The sequence below is a fragment of the Nycticebus coucang genome, chromosome 3 (assembly GCF_027406575.1).
Source record: "Nycticebus coucang isolate mNycCou1 chromosome 3, mNycCou1.pri, whole genome shotgun sequence".
NCBI classification, from domain to species: Eukaryota; Metazoa; Chordata; class Mammalia; order Primates; family Lorisidae; genus Nycticebus; species Nycticebus coucang.
The window spans coordinates 55,312,601-55,318,600 of record NC_069782.1 but is presented as its reverse complement, the minus strand read 5'-3'; positions in this window follow the sequence as shown (position 1 = coordinate 55,318,600).

Here is a 6,000-nt window from a genome sequence, read left to right as displayed (position 1 = left end):
TACCAGACTTATCTATATTCTCCATTAATGTGAACAGCTTAAACTGTCCTCTAAAGAGGCACAGGTTGGCTGACTGGATACAAAAACTCAGGCCAGATATTTGCTGCATACAAGAATCACATCTTACCTTAAAAGATAAATATAGACTCAGGGTGAAAGGATGGCCGTCCATATTTCAGGCAAATGGTAATCAAAAAAAGCAAGTGTTGCAATTGTATTTGCAGATACAATACACTTCAAACCAACAAAAGGAAGGAAGGATAAGAATGGTCACTTAATATTTGTTAAGTGTAATACTCAATATGATGAGATTTCAATCATTAATATATATGCACCCAACCAGAATGTGCCTCAATTTATAAGAGAAACTCTAACAGACATGAGCAACTTGATTTCCTCTAGCTCCATAATAATCATAGATTTCAAAACTCCTTTGGCAGCGTTGGATAGATCCTCCAATAAGAAGCTGAGCAAAAAAATTTTAGATACAAACCTAACCATACAACATTTAGATTTAACAGATATCTACAGAATATTTAATCCCCAAAAAACTAAATATACATACTTCTCATCAGCCCATGGAACACACTCCAAAATTGATCACATCTTAGGTCACAAGTCTAACCTCAGTAAATTTAAAGGAATAGAAATTATTCCTTCCATCTTCTCAGACCACCATGGAATAAAAGTTGAACTCAGTAACAACAGGAATCTGCATACTCATACAAAAACATGGAAGTTAAATAACCTTATGCTGAATGATAGCTGGGTCATAGATGAGATTAAGAAGAAAATTGCCAAATTTTTGGAACAAAACGACAATGAAGACACAAATTATCAGAACCTCTGGGATACTGCAAAGGAAGACCTAAGAGAAACATTTATAGCACTGCAAGCCTTCCTCAAGAGAACAGAAAGAGAGGAAGTTAACAACTTAATGGGACATCTCAAGCAACTGGAAAAGGAAGAATGTTCCAACCCCAAACCCAATAGAAGAAAAGAAATAACCAAAATTAGAGCAGAATTAAATGAAATTGAAAACAAAAGGATTATACAACTGATGAATAAATCAAAAAGTTGGTTTTTGGAAAAGATCAAAAAAATAGATGAACCTTTGCCTAACCTAACCAGGAAAAAAAGAGTAAAATCTCTAATTTCATCAATCAGAAATGACAAAGACGAAATAACAACAGACTCCTCAGAAATTCAAAAAATCCTTAATGAATATTACAAGAAACTTTATTCTCAGAAATATGAAAATCTGAAGGAAATTGACCAATACTTGGAAGCATGCCACCTTCCTAGACTTAGCCAGAATCAAGTGGAAATGTTGAACAGGCCACTATCAAGTTCTGAAATAGCATCAACTATACAAAATCTCCCTAAGAAGAAAAGCCCAGGACCAGATGGCTTCACATCAGAATTCCACCAAACCTTTAAAGAGGAACTAGTACCCGTATTACTCAACCTTTCCCAAAATATAAAAAAAGAAGGAATACTGCCCAACACATTCTATGAAGCAAAAATCACCTTGATCCCCAAACCAGGAAAATATCCAACAAGAAAAGAAAATTATAGACTGATATCACTAATGAATACAGATGCAAAAATATTCAACAAGATCCTAACAAACAGAATCCAGCAACACATCAAACAAATTATACACCATGACCAAGTGGATTTTATCCCAGAGCTCAAGGCTGGTGCAATATACGTAAATCTATAAATATAAGTCAGCACATAAACAAATTAAAAAATAAGACCATATGATTCTCTCAATTGATGCAGAAAAAGCTTTTGATAATATCCAGCATCCCTTCATGATCAGAACACTTAAGAAAATTGGTATCGAAGGGACATTTCTTAAACTGATAGAGGCCATAACAGCAAACCCACAGCCAATATCATATTGAATGGAGTTAAATTGAAATCATTTCCACTCAGATCAGGAACCAGACAAGGCTGCCCATTGTCTCCACTGCTCTTTAACATTGTAATGGAAGTTTTAGCCTCCACAATTAGGGAAGAAAAGGCGATCAAGGGTATCCATATAGGGCCAGAAGAGATCAAACTTTTGCTCTTCGCAGATGATATAATTGTATATCTGGAAAACACCAGGGATTCTACTACAAAACTCTTAGAAGTGATCAAGGAATACAGCAGTGTCTCAGGTTACAAAATCAACATTCATAAATCAGTAGCCTTTATATATACCAACAATAGTCAAGCTGAAAAAACAGTTAAGGACTTTATTCCATTCACAGTAGTGCCAAAGAAGATGAAATATTTGGGAGTTTATCTAACAAAGGACATGAAAGATCTCTATAAAGAGAACTATGAAACTCTAAGAAAAGAAATAGCTGAAAATGTTAACAAATGGAAAAACATACCATGCTCATGGCTGAGAAGAATCAACATCGTTAAAATGTCCATACTACCCAAAGCAATATACAATTTTAATGCAATCCCTATTAAAGCTCCACTGTCATACTTTATAGATCTTGAAAAAATAATACTTCGTTTTATATGGAATCAGAAAACACCTCAAATAGCCAAGACATTACTCAGAAATAAAAACAGAGCAGGAGGAATCATGCTACCAGACCTCAGACTATACTACAAATCGATAGTAATCAAAACAGCATGGTACTGGCACAAGAACAGAGAAGTAGATGTCTGGAACAGAATAGAGAACCAAGAGATGAATCCAGCTACTTACCATTATTTGATCTTTGACAAGCCAATTAAAAACATTCAGTGGGGTAAAGATTCCCTATTTAACAAATGGTGCTGCGTAAACTGGCTGGCAACCTGCAGAAGACTGAAACTGGACCCACACCTTTCACCATTAACTAAGACTCTCACTGGATTAAAGATTTAAACTTAAGACATGGAACTATAAAAATACTAGAGGAGAGTGCAGGGAAAACCCTTGAAGAAATCAGCCTGGGCGAGTATTTTATGAGGAAGACCCCCCAGGCAATTGAAGCAGCTTCAAAAATACACTACTGAGACCTGATCAAACTAAAAAGCTACTGCACAGCCAAGAACACAGTAAGTAAAGCAAGCAAACAATCCTCAGAATGGGAGAAGATATTTTCAGGTTATGTCTCTGACAAAGGTTTAATAACCAGAATCCACAGAGAACTCAAACATATAAGTAAGAAAAGAACAAGTGACCCCATCACAGGCTGGGCAAGGGACTTGAAGAGAAACTTCTCTGAAGAAGACAGGCGCACGGCCTACAGACATATGAAAAAATGCTCATCATCCTTAATCATCAGAGAAATGCAAATCAAAACTACCATCTAAGTCCAATAAGATTAGCCCATATCACAAAACCCCAAGACCAGAGGTGTTGGTGTGGATGTGGAGAAAAGGGAACACTTCTACACTGCTGCTGGGAATGTAAATTGATACATTCCTTTTGGAAAGATGTTTGGAGAACACTTAGAGATCTAAAAATAGATCTGCCATTCAATCCTATAATTCCTCTACTAGGTATATACCCAGAAGACCAAAAATCACATCATAACAAAGATATTTGTACCAGAATGTTTATTGCAGCTCAATTCATAATTGCTAAGTTGTGGAAAAAGCCCAAGTGCCCATCGATCTACAAATGGATTAATAAATTGTGGTATATGTACACCATGGAATATTATGCAGCCTTAAAGAAAGATGGAGACTTTACCTCTTTCATGTTTACATGGATGGAGCTGGAACATATTCTTAGTAAAGTATCTCAAGAATGGAAGAAAAAGTATCCAATGTACTCAGCCCTACTATGAAACTAATTTATGGCTTTCATATGAAAGCTATAACCCACTTACAACCTAAGAATATGGGGAAGGGGGAAAGAGGGGAGGGAGGGGGGAGGATGGATGAAGGGAGGGTGATTGGTGGGATTACACCTGTGGTGCATCTTACAAGGGTACATGTGAAACTTAGTAAATGTAGAATATAAATGTCTTAACACAATAACTAAGAAAATGCCAGGAAGGCTATATTAACCAGTGTGGTGAAAATATGTCAAATGGTCTCTAAAACCAGTGTATGGTGCCCCACGATCACATTAATGTACACAGATATGATTTAATAATAAAAAAAATGGTCTGGCTGTGGCACCCCGGGTCCATGCCCTCCGTCTCTTCACAGTGTGGGGCCCATGACTGTAGCTGGGTGTGTGGCTCCCAACACGGAGACCACAGCTGTGCCTTCCCTGCAGTGAGTTGTGCCGCATGACTGAGTCTTGACCCTGGCCTGTGACAACACGTATGGTGTAGTATACAACTTCCGGTCTGTGCCTTTAAAAGGAAGGCCAAGGCCTCCTTTCCTCAACATATCCCCTGACTAATCCACCTGCCCTGTGGCAGAGGGGTCACAATTACTGGATAGCCCATGTTATGGAACTAGGAAAAATGTGCACGTTTCAAGAGGATAGCTTTCGGGTTAATGTGAATGACTTTCTAATAGGCAGGATCATTTACAGATGGGGGTAGTCTTTCTTACTTGAAGTGGCTGAGCATACCAGACTTGGGCAGTGTTATAAAGGAGACTTGGCTGTGACATTTGGACAACGTGGCCTCACTGGTCCTTTCAAATTATGAGATTCTAGGCTTCTCTGAAGTCCAAATTTCAAAGCATTTTTGCGTTTGGCTAAAATGAGATGCTAGAATCACATTTCACTTACTACAAACCAGTAGAAAATGTAGAACCCTAGAGACACCCTAGATGATTTTCTTGGCTCTAATCCCCCCCTTAACTAGTTGGTCATCAAGATCTATCAATTTTACCTCCCAAACCCATTTCTGCTTTTCTGGTCTCATTGCCATTGTTTTCTTCCATTGTTTCATTCCAGTAATACTTTCCAAGTTCCAGTTTGCTACATGATGAGCACCGTGTGAGGCACCCAAAGCACAGCGCTGAATCAGACTCCAGTCTGTGCCTTCCTGAAAGGGATGTGCCACCAGCAGAACATCAGAGTTCTGGGTGCTACTCTGAAACGCCCAGCTCAGGGTGGAGGGGGGATCAAAGAGGGCTTGCTGGAAGAGGAGGCTCTTGAGCTGAGTCCTACAGGGCAAGTCCCATCCATCCTCACCTGCTTGGCACACTGTGTGCCAACCCCTCCCCGCTGCACATGGTATTGGGCCCTGGGATTGAGGCCCACCCCCGGCCTCCTCGCTTGATCTCCATGATTGCCTAGATCCCATGACCAAAGTTGTGGAAAATGTTCTTCCTCTTCAAGACCTCAGAGTCCATTCCTATGAACAGTGACTATTTTGAAAAGAGGTTTCTCTCCAATTACATTCCTTTATGTTGAGCAGCTGGGGTCCAGGGACAGATGCACCGTCCCATCACCTGTCTCTACATCTTTTCTTCCCACGCTCTCGGTGGCCCGAGGAAAGTGTGAGTTTCACTTATCATTATTAACTCAGCCGTGACTGCGTGACTGGCAGATTGTAAGCATTCAACTGGGTTTCCTTTCAGTTCGTAACTTGCAGCCATAGTGAAGAGCATGCATTCCTATGAATTCTTACGCTGGTCCTAACTCCCAGCACAGCTCTGCATCCACGTTTGGGATTTTCTGCTTGCCCAGCCTGCCTGAGCTTTCATTTTCTTCCTACTCTTGTACGTACATGGGACAAGCCAGCAGACTCACTGATGGAAAGGCAGTAGCTCCAATGGCTTCTGGGAGGAAGGGGGAGGTCAAGGGTGGTCCATCCCCAGAACCTCTCTCAGAAGCCCAGTCATCAGAACTATGGAATCACTGACTGGGTGACCTTGCGTCTTCATCTCTCTGACTCTGGAAAAAATGACAGGATCTCGAAACCAGTTTGAGACCTAAACATCATGACTTGGCTTTTTCTAAACTGGTGTCTGTGGGTAGGTTAAAATGATGTGCTTCTAATTTCATGTATTTCTAAGTATGGGGTAGAATGAGGCAGTGGAAATTCATTATAATGCAGCATTTCCGAAGGTGTGAGACACATTCTGCCC